Raw genomic sequence first — 22,489 nt, forward strand, 5'->3', positions numbered from 1 at the left:
AATCACATTTCTTCATTTTGGTAATCTCTTCTTTGTTCTTCGAAAATGATGGAGAGAAATACATTATAGAATATATTGTCCAAGCTTTCTTTCTTCAAGATATTAAAGTACATCATTTTACATTATTCCACAAATAAAGTACATTATATAATTAAAGTGCATATCCGTACTGTTTCTACGTTTTCATCCAATCAAGATTCTTGCTCTCTTCTTATTATCCTCGCTACCAGAGGGAGGCAAGCGTTCTACCATTCTCAAAAGATGGATAGGAGGAGATCTCGAATTTCGAAAAGCTTTAAGTAGTAAGCGATGAAAGCCGAACTGAAAATCACGATGAGATCGAGCGTTCGTGATTCGAGATCGAAGAAAACAGCGCGGATGGAATCGGGACGACCGAGAGAACAAAGGGAAAAGAGGTGGAGGATCTTTGAAAAAGCGTAACCCGTGTGAGCGGAGGTGAAGAAAGGAGGGGAGGAAGCAAAAATCAAAGCGTTTGGTCGAACGAGGGGATGAGCAGATGGGGCACAGACGGGGAGGAAGGGTTGATAGCTCGAGGTCTCTCGAATCAGCAGAGGTCTGGCTTGATGCCCCGTGAGGGAGGAGGGTCGGCCATTATTGGATTACGGTGGCTCTGCCACGTTTCGCCACGTAATCCTGCAGCAGCGTAAGGGTTACCGCGTTACAGGGCATCACTGACCGCCCTTTGCCCTTTCATTCACCCTCAGGGTTCCTCGCTTCCTAGCGGATGGCCTTCGTTCGTTCGTTCGTTCCCTCCGCTGGGCCATCTGCAGCTTAGGACGCGTTTACGAATTTCTAACGGTCTCTCCTTCCGCCGGGATATCGTGGACAACCTTTGAACTCCTATTCACGCCGTATTTAGGGACAGCCCGAAGATGTGGACCGTAAACGGGTTTAAATGGCCGCTCTTGAAAATCGCTCTTGAGGAATATCCGTTCGCCCGTTCCAATCCTTATATTCCGCAAACCAAACTTCCATTTTTTTTTTCATATAAAAAAATTAAAAATTTTGCCTGCCTTGAGTTATATTCCTTTTCCTGAAGAATTACGTTCTTCCTAGAAATCTATTATAATATTATATTTTTCTAAAAACCGCGTCTATCGTTTATCGTATCGTATATCGTTAATTTTCCTTTTTCATTCACACGACGATATCTCGAAAATTGAAGCTCATATCGATGAATGGAAAAAGCGTCTTAAAGCGGCCGGAAATCTTACTATCTTTGGAATTGTACAGTTTAAATTTCTACTAATCTCAATAGAATTTTTAAACCAATCAAAGTATCTAGTTATTGATTTTTTTACAAAAAAAAGAAAGAACACCATTCGTTTCTATTCACCACGATCCTGTACATTTTTCACTCCCTTCAAGCCCCTTTTTCCATCTTTCAACACGAACGAAACAAATGTATCCGTGAAACACATGTCCACACGGATCTGTGAACAATCCTCCTCTCTGTATCGCGATTGGAAACGTGGAAAAATTTATCCATGCTTGCAAAATAATCGAAACGCTAGAAACAGATGTCCGTCTACCCCTGTCAATCGTCGCGGAACCGGAGCCGAGTCCGTGCTTTTTCCAACGCGGCGTATGTTCGTACATCAGAATCTGCCTCGAAACTGTCGTGTATCCGGTGAGGCAGAAGAACACCGGGGGGGGACCATGTCCAGGCCGTTCTTCAATGTCCGATTGGTACGTCGCGTGGGGTGGCGGGGCGGGCCTGCGATCGAAGCCTGTTCGGGAATACAAGAAATTACAAGATGCCTATCCCAATGGTGGAAGGCTAATGGTACCGACTGAAAGCCCAATAAGAGTGGACTAAGTGCTGCCCTGAATCACCGGCCGAATGATGTACAGACAGTCGGTGCCTGTGACAGGGGTAACAGGGGCATTCCTGCACGTACACCGCTTGTCTCTTTCACCGAAATCCAACTCGATCGAACCCCCTTCCAATAAATGTCCGCGGGTCTGTACGGGCCCCCATACAGGATTCGAGGCTAAGAACATCTGCCGTGGCCAAGTATTTTTCTTGATTGCTCAATCTTCCGCTATGCGCGACAGCTTTTACCTATATTTATGACCCGTATATTTTTACCCATAATTTTACGAGGAGGCGTCCGATCTCGAGAAATTTTCTGGATAACTCGTATTAAACGCTTCTTTAATATCTTTCTTTCTTTTCATTTTTGTATCGTGGAAATTTTTACTTCTTCCTTCAATTTCCGTTTAAACTTATTTCTTCTAACGTACTCAAGTTTCTTAAAAAAAAAAAAAGAAAAGAATCATACACTTGTTACAACACAAATTCACACTTCGTAGAAAGATTCACTTCTCAAAAATGTATACTCCACGTATTTTTCTCCACGCGTTTTATCAAGTTTCGCACCATCTTCGATTCGCCATCCATCCTTCCTCTGGCCTTCCTCGAGTCCAGGGTGTGACGATCCTCTATTTATCAGGCAGAAAATAGCGGTGGCTATTTTTCCACGATTCCACCACCGATAGCGGTTTCTGTCGAAGGATTTCACACGGAAGTCTCCTGGAGCCTGACGAATGCGTTTTACATCTCCTCGCGCGATTACCTCTCGCGATTCTAAGCGCGCTTGCAAACGTCAACGTGACAAATGGCGGCCAAAAGCGGACGGGCAAGGCTGCGACGTGACCCCCGGTAACCCCGCCATCAAGCATCCCAGAGATTCCTCGAGGAGGAATGTCGTGACGCTTTCGTCGTCTCTCGACCCTTCCACCAGCCTATAGCTAAAAATTATTCCTCCGCCACGGTGAATCCGATCACTTGAAATTCTGGAAAATGTATTCGCGTGTATGCGGTGGATTGTTAAGAAGAGGGAAGTTGATGGGAGAAAGATTATTGAAGATATTGTTTCTTCCTGTAATTTTTCTCAAGGTTTCAAATGCTTCAAATATTTTGGATATCTCGCTTGACAGTGAAATATTTGAAAAATCCGTCCTATATGTTGGACGAGAGAAAGAAATTTGAAGAAATATCGTTCAATTTTATAATAGTATTTCGCTATTAATTCCGAGTTAGAGTGTATAACGACTTTCGACGATTTAATGCGTACTTGACGACGTCGTTGATGAAGATGGATTTATCGTAAGATTGCCAAGAATGATAGATACATCTATCCAGTAGAATTAACTCTTTATTAATACTTAAATTTTATGTTGGAAATCTTACAAAATTCTTTTCATCACGTTGCATTCTTGCATTCCATTCTTTCCTCAATAATTCCACTCTCATACGAACTCACGGTCATTTTTATCCCCTTGATTGATCAATTATCCAAAATTATTCACGAGGAATGATCGAAAGCGAGATTTCCAGGACATCGACGAGCGACGAGTAACGAGATTCGTCGAACAATTGGCTTAATTTACCTAAACTCGTTGGCTGAATCGGGCGTTTTCCTCGTGCCGATTGCCGGATGAAATCCCCGGTGATAACGCGAGACGTCCACCGATTCCGTGGGAATGCAATTACGCGACTTGGCGAAGCTCGTCTTCGTCGAAAGAAATCCGACACGGCCGAATTTCTCCGGAGACGGGCGGGGAAATTACTCGGCCGGATTGCATCTCCGTGATATAAGAGATGCAATTTTTGGATGCACAGACCTCGCCAAGAACTTTTCTCCGCTTCTTTTCCATGACAATTTTCCGCCATCTTTTCCACCCTTGGCTCGTTCGGGATTATTCAAGATAATTGGAATTTCTCTTTTTTAATTAATCTTCAGAGATATTCCGTCCAATGTAAAATAATTCGTCGAGATTCTCTTTTCTTTCGTAGTTTTTTCGATTTTTATTTCTGCTTGATCAACAAAGTTCGAAGAATTTTGTAATTTAGAAATTTTAGAAACAGTGTTTCTTCATGTGATTTAAGTTATTTAAGTTTTTGGAAAAAAAAATGTGTATTCATAGGTTCGTGAAGTATACAGTAGTAAAATGTAAAAGATTTTTTCATAAAAATCTTCTTTTTTTAAATATTGAAATAGCTTATTGAATTTGTAAGAGAAAGGGAACGATTTGTTCTGTTTTCCAGACAAAGGGAAAATTAGTGAATCTGAAAATGAAATATTTCTGATATTTGTTTTAAAAAAGCATAGACTTTATGACAAACGGTAAATAATAATTTTTTAAATAATTTAACTCTATTTTCACATCTCGCACGTGCTGTATTTTCGTGGCTACGTTATCTTTATTCACCCCCAACACGTTTAATCCCCAACGTATTTTAAAGTTTAAACTTTTCAAAGCAAATATATAATTTATTTGCGCGATTTTTCTTTTCAAACTCGTTTAATTACAACTCGAAATATATTTTTCTCTCTTTTGAATTACGGATCAACCTATTTACAAACGATTCGGTGAATCGTCATTTAAACTAAAATCGTCTAGTTTAATTAAACCTTGGTCAGAATTGTACGCGATAATACGCGTATTGTTTGCCTCTGAGACCGCCTCAGGTAAAGCTGGATCCCGTATTTCGTATAGATACGATAGCTTACTAGTTGATGGGTTAAAGTTTAGGTAAACACGACTTTAAAACAAACTGTAACAAACCTCGGCCAATTGTTATATCACAAGCCTTCGTAAAACTGCAATTAAATCCAAAATGGTTGTGCATACCGATAACAACACTTGTGCCGAACGCACGCACGTGCAAAAGAAAAGTCTAATGTGGAAAACTCTATTTAAAAAAAATACCGACTATTTAAAAAAAAAGAATCGTATCTTAAAAAGATAATTACAGAGGGGAGAAAAAAATATTTGAGTAAAAATTGAATAGAAATTGTCTTCAAAAAAAAAAAAAAAAAAAAAAAAAAAAAAAAAAGGAAAGAAAACGATCCATAGAGCCTCTCAACATCAGCCTCAGATCCCATCCAAGTCAAGAGGTTCAATTCTGTGAAGGGGGGAAAAAAGCGACGGGGAACGAGTATCGTCTCGAAATGTCCTTTGGCGCTAAGCGGAACCGTGCGGTTTATCCACGTCGAAAAAAGACGAGCTCTCTTTGGACTCGCGACGCGGACAGGCGATGAAAAACCACGAGGAGGCATTGTTTGCATCGCGGCAACGTTTCTTCTTGCCCGGTTAACCCTCTCTTCTCCTCCTCCTCCTCCTCCTCTCTCTCTCCCTCTCTCTCTCTCTTCGTCTCCCTCTCGAGACCTCGTCCTCGCGAGAGATTCTTACCGTCGCTTCTGTCGCAGCTCGTTTCAAGAATTATTATGCTGTCCCGATGTTATTACCGGTTACTTATCTTTCGCCTTGCGCTCAAGAGAAAGAAGAAACGATGCTAGTACTCTTCTGGGTTTTCCTCGGATGAAAAGTTTTCCCTCTGATTTATGATTTCTTCAGGGCGTGGTATTATGAGAAACGTTATTATTCTTATCTTGTTATCCACGTTCGAGAATCTTCTTTTTCTTGATCGGGTTCTGTTTGTAATTCGATTGGAACATTACATTTGTATTGTGTCGGTTAAACGTTTTTTTCTTTTCTTTTTGTATCAATGTTAAGGGAAAACGTGAATCTGTACTTAAATTTTTGAATTCGAGTTCACTTAGAATAATTCTTAATGGATTGTAATAAATAAATTTTGCAGTAAGAAATTATGCTTTCGTAAATAATGTTGTAATAATTTTTATAATTATTAGATCAGAAATTAATTCTAATCCATATCTTTCTGACAGCTAAAATGATAATTAAAATTGGGAAAAATGATTCCAAGATTAAAATTTTTATTAATTTTCATCTAACTTTACCAAAAAAAAAAAAATATGATAATTACGAAAAATTGAATAGACTTACAATCAATTTTTCTTCACCGATATAGAAAATTATCTACACAAATTTTTCACACACAAATCTCCAAATCCTAAGACTATCACACCGATCTCCTTCTTCTTATCGCTGTTAAGAATTTAACACGTAAATCGTGTCGCCCACCCACACACGAATCCGGCCGAGTTCTACATAAATTTTAATGAGAGCTTGAGCCGCGTTATTAAAGGTGCGGGAATAACGCCCCTCCTGGAAATTTATTGTAATCGTGTAAGGAGGCGAGGACATCGTCCCCGGGAAATACGCCCCGCGGAAACTAGCTTCTCCACGAAAACTTCTTTCCCGATCCACGGCCACGGAGTCACGTAGCGGAAAAATGGCTTAATCCCAAAAGTCCTCTCACCTACTTCCCTGACTCTGACGGCCCCCCGACACGTGCCCCGGTCCTTTTGCATTTTACCGCCCCTGTCTATCCCCCCAACATCGAGGGCGAGCAGGTTTGCCCTTACGGTTTTCGCCGCTGTCGCGTTTCATCCGACAGTTAAAGGAATCAGAAGTCGTATGAGACGGGATTCGAAGGGATTGGAAAGTCGATCGAAGTCGATTCCAAGTTTTTTGCAAGGATTGTAAACTTGGGAGGATTGGTTCGGAAATCCTCGTTTTCGATATTATTTTTTTTTTCAATTTTTTTCTTTTTTTGTATTATTTCGGATAAAAATACGTCGAGTATTTTTCAGATTAAGATTAAGATAGTTTCATCATTTGATTTTTAATGAGTAGATTGATGCGAATTAATCTTTCTGATTGATAATGGAATATTATCTCTTTTCAATGGGTATAAAAGTAAAGTGATAGGTAGCGAAATAGGATTGTGGAAATATTCATAAAGCAAGAATAAGTTGTTGCATATCCGAGAGATTGATGACGCGTGATTTCACTCTGAAAGATGACGAATCTTTCCACACCTCGCATTAATAATGATATTGAAGAAATATATTGACGCAAAATAGCGACGAAACTAAATTAATGAATCGCTTATTCGTTTTTCGTATAAATATAGATAGATACACTTGGCTGTGAGAATTTTAAAAAAAGAAAATAAATTCGGGCGAAAAGAAAAAAATACGTCTAAGCAAATTACTCCAACTTCCATAGCAACTTGTGCTCTTTAAAAGAAACCGTACATTCATCCACACAATCGGGAAGTTCTCAAAAAAAAGAAAATGTCTTTCGTAGAAAAGTGATTCTCAAACTTTTCTAAACCAAAAAGAAAAGATAGAAAATATTCAAACTTATAATATTCGAACAAACCATTCAAACTCCTCTGCGATCATGTTTAATAAAAATTTGATCTTGCAACATCGATGATAATCGCATGTGAACTATTCCGATAACAATTTTCCAAAATCCGTGCAAAAAACAATCCCTTCTCTAACCTAAATTCTAACCTAACTCTTTTCTCATTCTTCCCCCCCACAATCCTTTTCTTCTAATTTGAGAACCCTTGCCACGCAAGGAAGAGCCCCTTCTTTCTCTCCTCTTCTTTCAAATCTTTTTTCCAAACCTCGAATCGCGTCTACCACTTTATCAGGGAGCGTGAAAGAGCGTTTTCCATGCGCTTGGCTCGCGAAATCACCAGTCAAAGGGCGCGGCACGTAGTCGTTAGCGCGGCTCGCGTAAACGGAGGAAAGGGTCCTGCGGAACTCGTTGATCCGGCTTGGCCGGGGGGAGAAGTGGCTCGAGGCGCGCGACTCCTCGCGCATTCCCAACAGAGAAATCGCGTTTCTAAAAGGGCGTCCATTAGTAACGTAACGATACGCATCCCTCTTCGGCGGACAGGTCCGATCGTTTCTTTTTCGATCGAGGTCGGCCTCGAAAACGGGAACCGAAAAGAGGTTTTGCCTCCCCCCTCCTTCGCCCGTGTCCATCCACTTTTTTCCCCTCCCCGCCACGGCAGTTTTTTCCTCGTCGAAACAACACCTGTTCGACTCGAAGCCTCGAAGCGCGAGAGAAACCTGTCCTGATCGATGCCGTGTACACGGCAAAGAGGGGTGGCAAAGAGAGATTCTGGCAACGATGCGGTAGGTAACGCGGTTTCCAGAGATAATGGAGGAGAATACTCCTCCTCCTCCTCCTCCTCCTCCTCTTTCTCTTCCTCCTTCTTCTTCTCTTCCTTCTCTGCCCGCGGTTTCTGTATTTATCCGTTGGCCGGGATTCGTCCACGCGATTTTGTTTGGCCCACGTTCGACGAAATAAGTGGATTCCAGAGACAAGTACTCGTAACTTGGATCGCTTATTGTCTCGTGTTAGAACGAGGCTCTATGAGAATTCCATTAAACCGTGGTTTCCCGTGCGGTGGGATGGATGGTTGAATATGTAAATTTATTTGACGTCGCTTCTTGCTTAGTTGCGTGTTGCAGTTAGATTTTATTGGACATTGACGCGATGATTCAATATTAAATATCAAATATTGCGTTACAGACCAAGCTGTGTTTCATTGCAAATATTAAATTTGTTCTTTATCGAACCAGAAATTCGATTGAAAATGAAGCGATTGAATAATAATGTAATATTATCGATCCAATTATACATTCTCTGTTCACTATATCGAGACATCGAGTAAGTAATAAGTTCCAGTTTTCTCACGAATATAATAAATATAACAAATAAAGATTTTTAAACCTTAGAGAATTATCAATCTTGCAAATTCATCGTACATTACACATTTACTTTACTTAAAACTTCTAGATTTTCCTTTTCGCGATTGATCGAAGATTTTCGAAGGAAGACAAAATTGCTTTTATAAAATATCTTCCCCTCTCGTCGATCGATCTCACAATTCTCAGAGGGAAAATTTTTCCGTATCATCGTTCGTCTCGCGACACGAAGCGTATCACGGGAGGCAGTGACGAACAGTAGAGAAGTAGGCTATTGTCTAGATCGGTCGGGACATACATCAACGTCTTGGAACAAAGGTCCTGGCCACTCGTTAACAATGGCGAATGTCGCATTAATATTCGAGACGCCGCTCTCTTCTGTCTTTAACGCGCTGGATGTGTCGACTGGGTCGCGAGGCGATAACTCTCTTTCCATCCTTGTTACTGCCTTCCCTCCACCATCAATCCCCGTGTTATCTGTTGCACAGCCGGACACATGTTTGATAAGTGTACGCCGCTCAACAAGTAAATTCTCATTAGAATTGTTAATACGCCCCTCTCCTCGTTTCATCACGCGTTTCATCTGCATCCTCTAATCTCTTCCCTCGAATTAGGTCACTCTCTCTCTCTCTCTCTTTCTCTTTTAGATAACGCACAAAAAGAGTACGTTAATTCTCCTCTGGCGACCCGTGAAATTGAAGAAAGTTAATCCAAGAAGCGTCTGGATAAATTATTCTAAACAAAAAGAAAAAAAAAAAATGGAAATTTTATTCTCGAAAAGATCGATTAAAATGCTCCTCCACACAATCGAGCTCTCCTCAGAATTAAAAAAAAAAAAAGAAGCCTTACACGCCTTAATCCGAAGGATTGAAACCGTAAATAGGCGGCCTAATAGAGCCGAAAAAAAAAAAAAAAAGAAAAAGAAGAATACCAGGAAAGTGTGACGAGGTGGAAGGAGGCCAGTGGCAGGATGATCGTTGGAAAAGGATGTAGAAGAGCATCGAAAGAGCGAAACTCGGAGACAATGAGGAGCGGCGCATTAATATTCGAGGCATGCCGCTCCAGCCTCTCGCTTTCCTCCTCGAATCTCTTCCGCCCGGGGCGACTCGTGCGCCAGATTGCAATCGCAACAGCTTCGTTAATTACCAAAGGAGCCTCCTCCTTCCTCTCGTTGCATTTCGTGCCCCACCGATGCGACCGAACGCGTTTTAACGCGCGGATCCATCGTCCCTCGTCGACGACCGTCCACTTCCTGTCCACGATCTGCCCACGTAGCGTCTCTCCGTCTCTCTCTCTCTCTCTCACCCTTGACACGGTGCCACCCATTCACAGAGATTTCTGCGAAAGCCTGCGGAGATCCCTCGGTCGGCCTTTGTCTCCTCGTCTCCCAGGCCTGGATACGAGGACGAGGCTCGCGAGCTCGGCTCGTTTTTCTTTCCCCGCTTGGGGAAAATAATGTCCACTGGAAGGCGTATTAACATTCCGATGCCGCGGCTGGATTACCGATAATTTCACCAAACTCGTGTGCGTCTGATTTATTTGGATGGTGATCTTGATTCTCGTCGTTAAGGGAGGAGGAAGGGGCGATTTTTAAGATAATGCCGCTTTTCCTCCTCTTCTTTCTCATTTTTCTCTCGTTCGCGACTGGTCAACGAGGAAACTTTAACGAAGTTTGTCGAGTCGTTCTATGCGATAATTCCATCGTCTTTCCGTTAAATTTTATTATACAGGGGATCTCGATATTTTTTATTTTTTATTTTTGTGTCCTTAGTCAAGGAATCAAAATTACGAGTATTGAAACTTCATCGCAAGATTCATCGTTATTTCTATATGTTAATTATAGGCTGATAGATGAAATGAAAGCGGCGAGGAAATTTTTCTATACGTTTCGTATGCAACGCAATATCGTCGAAAACAAGATGAAATTTGTATTCAATCGTTCGACTATTGACGGCAGAGATACGCTCTCTTCTTTTATATTCTCTTCTCGGAAGTCGGCGAACGATAGAAACATTTCTTTCCGCCATTCCTGTTTATCGCGATAAACGATAGCGGCCAATAATATTTCCGGCCAATTTAATTCAACGAAGAACGATGCAAGAAGCGAAGAACGTATAAAGAAAATCTGAAACTTTTTCTCTCCCTTTTCCCAAAAAAGAAAATATTATCCACAAAAGCGTATATATAATTTCTAATTCATAAATGAATTATCCTATCGTACGAATCATTCCACTTAATATCGAAGAATTTCCATCTCGTCGAGAAAGAAAAATCGAACGAGGTTAAAGAATCGAACGAGGAATCCAATTTTCTTCTGCTCTCCGATCGAATAATCCCTTTTGAACAAAAACGGATACTTCGTCAAACCAGCCTTCGGACAACCGAACATTTTCATTTTTATTTCCCTCCCCATTCAACCAACGTATCCGATTATGTTTTTACAGAACGAAAAACCCCTTTCGAATCTATTTCCCGAGGAACCGCTCCCAGTAAACGCGCGCAATTGGTCCCGATTGTATTGTCGACTGGAAAATTTATGCTTATCCATTCGACTCTCGCTGTGACGGCAATATCGCCGTCCCGAATGGGCCATCGCTCTTACTTTTCTCCACTCGGATGCAAACGGATGCGGCAATAAGATTTGTCTGCCTTTATCGTGTATAACGCGTATAAGAATAAGGCGGGCATCGTGTCCCTTATCGTGGCTACATCGCCGCGATTTTTGCAATTCGCGATTCGAGGGAGTTCGAGTTGGATAGTTTTCGTCCTCTCGTCCCAAATGATCCTCTGTTTATCGGTTCAACGGCAAGATCGAACGATTCAGCTCGTTCGCCAACTTCGATAGATTCGATTCGAGAGATATAGGTCTGAATCTAGGGGAGGGGAGGCATGAAAAGTGTCCACGAAAGGGGACGTGCCTCCCTCCCGTGGGATTTCCATTTTGAAGTTAGTTGGTCAGATTTATATGTGGAAGAGTTTGCAACGTGGATAATGCGAGTTTAATGCTTACGATAATTGCTCGATCCTCGAGAGTTGCTTTGTATTTCATTCATCCGTGTATCGATCTTCTTCATTCGTTTTCGTTCAACTTATATCCATTGATATTGGAATGATAACTTCAAAACAAATCTGAAACAAATCTATCTAAAGTATTTCAATTTTCAATTTTAAAAGAATACGATAAAAAATAAATAAAAGAGGGAGAAAAGAATTACTACGTTAGAGCAATAATTTTAAAAATAGCAAAAATATCTCTTACACACCATCTTCCTTTTCGTAACCAAGTGAAGCACAGGCAAGAAGCCGCATATCCCGCGGCTCACCGTTCGTTGACGCTGTTAAAATTCCAATAACAGAGGTCCGTTTGTGCGCGCATATTTCTTCTACCCTCTCCCTCGCCTCCTTTTATGCGCGCATACACGCACATCCTTACCCCCTTTGTTCCGGTCGCGCGCGTTTTTCCGCCTGTCGCATGCCGTTCCAACCCGCGGATACCCTCGCCCCGCGCATATCATCGCCGACCCCCTTTCGAGATCATCCTTTTTCAAGATTCCTGCTCGAAGCAGGAGACGGACCGTCTCGCGCTCGCACGGGATAATAAATGTCTTTCTCGATCTTACCCGCCTGACCCGAGCCGCGTCCCCTCCCCCCAGCCGTGGTTCACGACGACCACGTGGACGGATAATTGAACGTACATCAAGGGTGAAGGAGGGCCGACGACGACGACACGGCCAAGAAGGATAACCGACCTCGAAAAGCGGAAAGGCAGGGAGGAGGAAGAGAGAGAGAGAGAGAGGTATAATTCAGGCAATTTGAGGGCCGAACGGCGGCTCACGACGATATAAATTCGGTAAACGCCGTCATTAGAGCCAATCCGAAATACCGGGCGTCTATTAAACCTGGAACTAAGATAATTACCTGCACTGGAGTCCACCCGATATCGGGCCCGGCTTTCGTGGATACCTTCTCGGCTACATTGTTGCGCTTCTTATATACCGTATACCGACCCCCTCACGACGATTCTCGGGCCCCCGGCTATTCCAATTTCGATGATCGTCGAAGCCTCGAATGTTTGTGTCGTCCCCTTTGCGGCCGGGCCGTGTCGACGGACTTGTCGGATCGGGCTTTCCGACCATGTTTTCGGAGGATGCGTTGGCGGACGAGAGGATCCTTTCGGATGGTTACACGGTGGGTGGGATGGGGGAGGTAATGGAGTGCGGTTTGGCGGTTGTAAAAGGCGGTTTGCTGCGGAGCACAGCGGTTTTTTAGGGCGGTTGTTTGCGCGCGCGCGGTGGTCGAGGCGCGATTATTAGACCGCGGATGTTGGTGAATTTATGAAAAATTTTGAAGGTGATAGAGACTTGTGGCATCCGCGAGATACGTAAAAGAAAAGGAAAAGAAAAAATTATATCTCAAGTTATGACGATGAGAATATTTATTTATGGTTCGTAGAAATTTTTGTGAGACGTTCGTAATACGATTGTAATAATTTTAATTAAAGAAATATTAATGCGCTTTCGATATTGGTAAGAGTTATATTTCCTTCCTGTTCCAAATAAGATCGTTTGCAGGATTTAAAAATTAATCAACACTGCAACAAAATAATTAATTTATAATAAGAATTTTCCAAACTTCAATTACATACTAATTTGAAAAAAGAAAGAGAGGGAAAAATAGAGTTACAATAGAATAATCGTTCACACGTACCAACTAATAACACCCTCCATGATTCATCGCGCAGTTAATAATTCTTACGGGGAACAATACCATTCACTGCTCCGCAATACGTACGAAAATTCGCCTCGCAATTCCGCTCAGATTAATTCCTCGAACAACGCATTATCACCCCCCGATAATCACGGAAACCTTGCACCGCCCCGCTCAATCAGCCCGCCCAATAAAATTAAAATACCCACAGTCACCCAATTAAGAAAATTGAAATACTTTGCAATAGCAATTGCTCTCCAATTCGTTCCAACGTATCCACCGTGGATTTCTCGTGATACAATGACACGTGGTATTCGGCCAGCGTGCCTTCGTGCCCGATCTCGTGTAACACGTCGTACCTGCCGATCTCGCGGTTGGCCCACGGTTCGCGAAACTGGCTCCGCTGGAATCTGGCCGCGATTGTACACGCGAAAAGGGATCGAAAATCCTTGCGAAGTAGGGGGAGGGGGGAGAGGGAGGATGAATAAGAAACGCTAAACTATACGTTTTTAGCCGGGCGTTACATTTGTCGGATACCAAAGAGCCGGGATGCTTGAATCCGTGCTCCCTCGTCCGGGGAATGTTTGTGGAATGTCGCGAACTTTTATATAACGTCGAAGTCGAGCTTGTTCGGAATTGTCGTTGTGCTCGGATCGTGCACGTTCGCAAGTGTCGAATATATATATATATATTTTTTCTCCAAGGATCGAATCGGATTGATTAATGATTTCTCGTAAAATTAGATAAGTAGAGGAATTTGAATGGTAAGAAAAAAGAATGTACATCTGCTTTTTCATTTATTCAGAATTTTATTAGATTTATGAATTCCAATAAGTGGAATGATTTATTTGAGAAGAAAAATTGCAAGTTAATATTTATAATATATATATATATATATTCTTCATGGTCTTTTTAATATTTTTAATTAGGATGGAAGTACAAAAAAGTTTCTCGTATTCTCGTTTATTCTTGTTTTATTAATCGAATGAATCATTTCGAATATACAGACGTGGAATAATATGAAAACTTGCCAGATTATTTTTCCAAATTTCAAAGAAAAGAAAAAAAAAATTTCATAACCTGGTATACTGGCGACAAAATAATTAATTTCCCACGAGGAATATTACGATCAAAAAGTATTTATTTGAATCGTATTTAAAAGATATAAAAATCTCAAGTGATTCCAATTATTACTTTTCGTCACATTGACATGTGCCTAATACAGAAAGAGTGAGAGTGAAGAGATAATAATTACGCGCACGATACACGATTTCAAAGTAATCAGTGATTGCACACCTCGAAGAATCGTTCCTTAAGGCGAATCTGTTGTAAGGAAATCCTGGACTCGCGTTTACCGATTCGGGACGCTTATGCGTGAGGAAATTGTCGGAATATACTAATCAACGAGAGATACTGAATGTTCGATAATACGTTTCAAATACGTATATATTTCGAAGATTGACGTACGAGATATAAAGATATACGTGACTATAAATAAATGAATAAATAAATACAAAATATTATACGCGTAGAATCACAGGAAAATTTGTATACAAATTTAAATATACCATTGTGTAGAATTTGCTTTGTGCAACGAGATCAATGTGAGAATAAATAAAAAGGAATAATGCAAAAATGTGGCAACAAGTAGGATCAAAGAAAAATTTTTATAAATGTGTCTCTATGTTCTCGCGTAAAATTTGTTTTATACGATGAACTTGATAAAAATATACAAAGGAAATGTTCCAAGAAATAATTCGATTTTTTTATTATTCAATTTTAATGAATATATATAAATCTCCAGTAATACGATTGTTACTACGTTTAGTACGTCTCAATAATTTAATCAAAATGGAATAACAACGAATAAAACAACGGTTTATTGTTCGTGGAAACATTCAAACGTATTATATTATTAATATACTTTATAATTTCAATGAAAAGTAATTATGCCAATACGTATGATACGAACAACGTGTTTCGATTAAATGGTTTTGATTAAATAATTGCGAATTAAAATAGAATAATAAATACACTCTCATAAACCGCTATTGTTTTCGTATACAATTCTTCTAAAAAAATCGAACTTCGATAACTCGAATCATGAAAATTGATTGGAGGAGGAATTATGGAAAATCTTTGGAAAGATTTTTCGAGAGAAAAGTTTGGTTCGAATAATCAAAATTCGATTGTACAACACCTGTTCACCTAGTCTCTAGAATAGTAGCTCTAATTCGAAACGTTTTAACGTGACTCGAGATTCGATCATTAAAAGCGTTTATGCTTGTAATTGCAAGAAGCAACGATGCGCCGGCCTAGAAAGTTCTTCAGGCCACCGAAATTCATTCCCTTATCTTATCTGCAAGAAAATTGCACGCAAATGGACGGGACTGATACGCGAGAGCCTTAATTAAAGGGATGCACACTGGCGTCCAGTTGATCACGTTCATTTCGCGAAATACTGATTTCAAATTCGTGAAAATTATTCATTTTATTCGAAGAACATCTCGATAATAAATATTCTTAGAAATAGAGAATAATCTTGAAAATAAAATAGAACGTTCTACGCTCTGATGCATTCGTCATTATTTGTTTAATATAATATTTTAAAAATAATCTCTTCTCATTCTCTTCTCATTCGATTCTCATAAATTTTGATTTCTTGAAAATATATGAGATCAAAAGAGATGGAATAGACAGGGATTAAACAAGTTTGGAAAGGAGTGAGAAGAAGATTGAGTAACATTTAAGACGAATGAAGAAAATTAAGTTTGCCGGATTAAAAATGAGGACTGTAAAGATTTGGAAAGTGGTAAAACATATTATAGAAAGATAAGAAGATTAAAAGATGTTGGGAAACATTAAAGAAGTTTGTATTAAAGAAGACTTAAAAAAATGCTGGGGATTGAAGAAGACTTTGAAGTCGAAAAAAATATTGAAAAAATATTAAAGAAAAGTGAATGAAAGATAGGAAAATTTTGAACGAAGTCGAGGATCCATTTTAAAAACATTAGAAAAAAAAAAAGAAAAGGAAGAAAATCAAGGAAAATTAAAAGAAACTTTTTTAAAGAATTTCATTCGTCTAAAGGAAAATCGAAAAAAATTATCGAAATGCTGAAAGAAATCCAAGATTTAAAAAAAATTGAATTCTTTAAAGATAAAAAAATTTATCAACTATCGAATCGGATTTCAAAATTATTTTTCATTTCCTTCGATTCCTCAACTTCCTACGGATACACGTACTCGTGGAAATTTTCGATCTACGACAGACGTTCCTGCCTCGAATAAAGAAATTTCGCGATAAGTTGTAAGCATATCGCGTGTGTCACGTGGGAAATCTTAGAATCGGTAACAGCCGAGGGTCTCCAGCGAGTTGAGAGTCTAATTTTACGCATCGCTGATAGACTCGGCCACGAATGAAAAGAACGAAAACAAATTACAGACGTTGCACGCGAGATATTCCACCGTGTTCGATGCTTTCACGTTGCAATGTCACGGCCAGTCCACTTTTCTTTTCCTTTTTTTTTTTTTTTTTATTATTCTCTTTCCCTTTACTCACGCGACGCTGATCCACATTTGCATGGGAAAAGGCCAAATGTCACTCCTTGATCGAGGATCGAAAGTCAAGTCTCGACATCTTGTCGCTCGTGATTTTGTTATGGATTGCATGATTTCTCGAAATGCATCAGAAAGAAAAATTTAAAAGTGATATATATATATTTGAATTTTGTAATTTTTTAAAGGAAAAAATTATCTGACAGATTAATACTTTGTTTTTTTTTCTTCAATATAGAAATTGTTACAATAATAAACTATAATTATTAATTGCAACGTTCTACATCCGTGACGTTTTACAAAGCTTTCGCCTTTTGTGAACTAATTTCGCCACGAATATATTTCACTGTAATTTACACCATAGTTGTACGTGACAAGCGTGATGCGAGTCGTTATAACGCGTGTGACGCATGGTAACGGTAAATGGATTTTAAACGCGCCGGTGTTTACGTTCAAACATTACGTCCAACGCATTTTAACATATTTCATAAACTTTCAAATAACACTTTCACGTGTACGAAATTATATATTCCGTGTTTAAAACAATGCGACAAATATTTGAAACGAATCGTAATGCGCGTGATGGAACATATGCATACATTGGAAAAGAATATCAAGAACGATCCTCGGGTTCAGGGTTTCGATATGTATATCGAGATGATGCGATAATTGGAGCGGTTTGTTCTTCCCTGTTGGAACGTTGTTACGTAATCGGATTTAAAGTTTCAAGTTTATAACTCGCCTCCATTTGATGCGTAGACGAATAATGATACTGGTTGGAATAACTGGTTGCATAATCTGCGTGCAATTCGTGCAGGAGAAACTTGGCATTATCCTTCGAGCATCGTGTTTCATCGTTGGATAAATTTCTTTTCGGATCAAGATAAATCTAAGAACATAGAAGAAGAAGAAGATATTTTATTTATTTATGAAACGTGTGAAGAAGAAGTTCCATCGATATTATTGGTTTTCTGAAAAAAAAAAAAAGAAAAATTGGAAAATTTGCATAGGATTTTTATTTTAATTTCTTTTTTTTTCTCCAATAAAATAAATTTTTGTATTTTTCAATTTATCCAAAAATTCGACGTTTTTCAATTTTCATTTTTATTCTTTTCCAATTTTATAATATCTTATGCATACGTGAGATATGTGAAGACAGATTTTATTACTTTTATATTTAATAATAGAGATTCATATTTTCTCGTTGTCGTATCCATTGAATTCCAATCTATTGGTTCTTGTACGTAGAAACAAGGGCAGGTTTGTTGGATTAATCGGTCAAAAGAGTTTCCACTTTCACGAGAAATTCTCTTGAACTAATTAAGTTTTCTTTTTTAAGCTAGTCTTAATTAACGGGATAATTAAACTGCTCTCGTTGGCGTGAGTAATTTTCATTTCTTAAGAAGAATACTTCCGTGATCGCTCGTTGGAAACATTTTAGATAGGAAAGACTTTTTTCTTTTTTCTTCTTTCATCATCTTTTTCTTTATCGATTCGCCAATTTTTAACTGATCACTATTTAATAAGAAAGAAACGAATTTCCTTTTCGAAATAAAAATCGTTCGTGTATTTTAATAATTGCAAATGAATTAATATTTGTCTTCTACTCTCATACATACGTTATGTGTGAAATCATTCATTAACGAAAATCATTTAAACATTTAAATATAAAATAATTATGGATTATTCAAGCTTGTTTCCTCGATTCATAAATCGTGTCACAGATAACTCGTAACTTTAATATTTTCCGCTTCGTTTAATCTTATCTATTAGTTTCTATTTCAAATTAAATTACTATCTCAGTTCGTATCGTCATTTTATCTATACATTTCCTTCCTATTCTCTTCTTCCTTTACTTCAATAATTTACATCTCAATTTCATTCTGTATACACAATTTCTTCTGTACAATTCATCCCTTTTAATAATCTTTTTCTTCAACTTCAAACAAACATCCCCAAATCTATCCAGTCAAACTAAAATTCCAGTTTACGAATACACGAATAAAAATTTTTCTTTCTCGATTCCACAATTTTTCAAACAAATGAAATATCCCCTTTCTCCTATAATCTTTTTACTCGAGATTTTCCCCAGCCAAAGATACGTCAAATTTCTCTTCCATCATCGTCATTTCCATCACGAAACGTTTCGCGCCCAAACAAAAGCACGTAAAAGCATAGAGCGTGGAACGAAATTTCTCAATAGCCGGTGATCGGTCGAAACGAGTTTAGCTTAGCCCCGTGTTTCAGAAACGCTCTTGTCCCCGGCACAAGTCCCCAAGGAGCATTTCCGGTGAACGGAGCGGAGCGGAGCGGGAAATCGTGTCTCTCGCTTACCAGATGAAAACAAATAAAGGAAAACTCATCATCCGGCTCGGCTCGAACGGCGCCGATAAAACGAATCGACCGAGATAAAAGACGCCTTCCGCGTCGTCTTCCTTTTTTCCAACCGCTTCTTCCTTCAACGTAGCCCGCGATCGCTCGAACCGCCGCCGTCGTTCGATCCTCGAATGCTTGTTTTTGCGCCCCTCTCCCCTTCGTCCGTTTCGTCCCTGGAAAATTATAGCGCTTGCACACATTCTTCCAATTTCACCCACCACTTGACTTTTTTTTTTTTTTTCATCTTCTCTTTTTTTTTTTTTCTTTTTTTCTTTGGTTGCAATTAGCGACAAAGGATTTACGAGGAATTCGTTTATCGGGATAAACGACGACGCTTCTGAAATGCGTGGACACGTGGACGTGTTGGGTAGATTCGAATTCCGAGGTTAAAGAGAATTTTTGATTGTTCGCGAGAAAAAGAAAGAGAAAAGAAGGAGAATGTTTAGAAATTAAACGTATGTATTTTTTTTTAATTTTTCAATACTCGAAGACTCGAGATTCTCGAAATCCTGTTGATCTGAAAATTATAAGTGGATTGGAATTTTTAAGTTTGAAAATGCCCAAGCATTTTTTCGAGAAACTCGAATTCCGATTCAGAGGCGATGCGATACCAAAGAACAATGTTTCCTCGTAAGAACACTTACATTCTCAAGTTTTTCCCATATGACGAACAACTCCACCCTTTCTTCCAACATTTCCACCGTGACTAAAGGTTTTCAGGGGGGCTTTAAAGCGGGTGTGGAGAGGCCCAAGAAGGGCGGGCACTCGGGATCATGGGTTGTCTCGAGTGGTGCTTCGAGCGGCGTAAAGTACGTATCTTGCGCATGAAAATACCAGGCCAAGTGCCGTTGCTTGTCTCCCTTCAAAATAGGGCCAATAGAAGCGGAGCAACGTCTTTCGAATTATAAAAAAATACAACCTACCTCCATCCATCCATCCATCCATCCATCCATCCATCCATCCATGCTTTCCCTCCTCGAAAATAACAACGGAACGAAACGGAAGAATATAGAAATATTATAGATGAAAACGACATGTCACGCGCGTGTAACGCGCTCGTGTTTCTCTGTCAACGAGTCATGAGGGATCAACGAGAAATGCGCCTGTTTGCAAATGATACGATGATAAAGATGCAAATGCGTATATACGTGTATATACATATATATATACACACCAACCAACCCCCTGTATGCAAAGCAACGCGCTCTGTTGCGCCTCTCTTGTGGGTGGATCCCGGTCACCGGTCTCATAAACTAACACATTTCGGTTTCCTTTGATCTGCGTGCGCACGGTTCACTCCTTGTTCCCCTCGCCTTTTGCAAATACATGCCGATACATACCGACAGGACGTAGCCTCTGGCTAATTGGATTTTGTAATTACATGCAAATTTAATTATCATCGAAATTAATTACGTAATAAGATTTCCATCGCGCATGGCGAAAACGGGGGGATACGACTTGTATAATTTGCATTTTTTTTTTTGCATCTTTACCTCTTGTGATGGAATCGGGTATCTTTGGCCGGGGATACGGATGGGATGTTCGAGTTTGCGACGTATGAAATTTCGTTAATTTTTATTTCACGATTTCACGTTGTTTGCTATTAGAAACTTTGGATTGGAAGTCGTGTGGGATGTTCACTGAACTGTGAACAGAAATGTTACGTAAATTAATATCGTTGCATCGATGTAATAACACGAGCGTTACAATTCACAAGCAGTATATAATAATTAAAAAAAAAAAAAAAGGGAATTTTTTAATAGAAAGCGAATTATTAATAAATACATCCATATGAAATTAATATTGTTTCACGCAAGGAGAATTTATAAAATTTCTCTCTACAACACAGATCCATCCAAGATTTCGCCATAGTTACTTTCCAAATGTAGTTTCATCGACTGTATAACGGTGTTATAACGAATGCACATGGTACCGCACAATGATTCCCGAGGAAGGAAAAAATTCTCTGCTCTTGCTCGTCAGCGAACATTGTCATCAGCACAGACGTCGCCACGATAAAGATGCAAATTTGCATTCGACGCGGGCTGACACCGGTGTAAAATATAATCCCGCGATTAGTGCCAGCTGAAACCGAAGTGAATTTCTCCTCTTCGTGTTCGTCCTCTGCTAACATCTCGGTTAAGATTCATTTTTATATATATATATATAAAAGTAATTAATTATGCATTTATTGCATCGAGTTGAGTCGTTTAAAAAGATTTACAGAAATTAACACGGGTTCGTGCGATTTTGAAATATTTCTGATAAAAGATAAAACGCTCAAAATCTTTTGAAATTTAGAAAATTTACGTGCTCCAATTTATATATATATTGACAGATATAATTATTATCTACCGGTTAATTAATTATCGAAACGAGGTTGTATCGATCATATACTTAAGATAACGGGGAAAAGAAACCAGATTTTCTCGCCTCGTTCCCTCTGAATGAATATTATTCGTTCTTTCAAACTGTATATCTTTTCCTTATACATTACCTTTTATTATCTACTTAATAATTCGCATAGAAACTTTTTCAAAAATCTAAGAATTCAAACGGAATTGATAAAGATAAATTTCAAGAATTTTAAAACATTCCACGAATGTTCAAACAAATATTTCCCAAATTTCATCTCAAAACGTTATAATTACTCGTCGATCCAATCCAATGCTTCGATTCCTCGACTGCTCAAAGGGGAAATTATTCATCGATGATTCGTTTAATTAGCCTACTCTATATACGAACCGTTCCGTTCTTTAAACACCTCTCGCACAAGTATTTATTATATTCCGATAAGCGGTCGGCTCGAGTGGCTCAAGTGTTCATTTTAAGAGAATTACGAAATGTAGGTCATCGATCGGTTGGAGGCTGGTAATAAGATCGATTTAATCTTCCAAGACTGTTCTTGCTTCGAATGAATCTTATCAATCGCGTTCTCGTTATCGCGCGATCATCGAGAACGTAAGAAAGAAATTTCGAATTTTTTTTTTTTTTTTTTTACACGTGATTAACAATCCATTGTTCACGGAGAATCGACGATCTGGAAATCGTATGTGCAGGAACGAAAGTTCTTTTCCAGTCAATACCACGGATCACAGTGGTTCTTAAGCGGAATTCTGATTGTAAGTAAAAATTTGTACGATTTGTAATGTGAAAATATATGCATTTTATAAATTTGATCGTTTTAAAAGGCTATTTGCTTATGGAATGCATCACACCTGGACCTGAATTTAACAACGTAAGATCAAAAATTTAATTTAATAAATTAAATTGAATCTAATTCTCAGAGGAATTCTATCTAGTCCGTTGAAATTTCGTAAATTTGCGGCGCAATTGTATCTATCTACAAAGAGATTAAGAACCACTGTGCTAGGTGTTAGCAT

This window comes from Apis laboriosa, unplaced genomic scaffold (assembly GCF_014066325.1).
Source record: "Apis laboriosa isolate Shangri-la unplaced genomic scaffold, ASM1406632v1 scaffold9_cov152, whole genome shotgun sequence".
NCBI lineage: Eukaryota > Metazoa > Arthropoda > Insecta > Hymenoptera > Apidae > Apis > Apis laboriosa.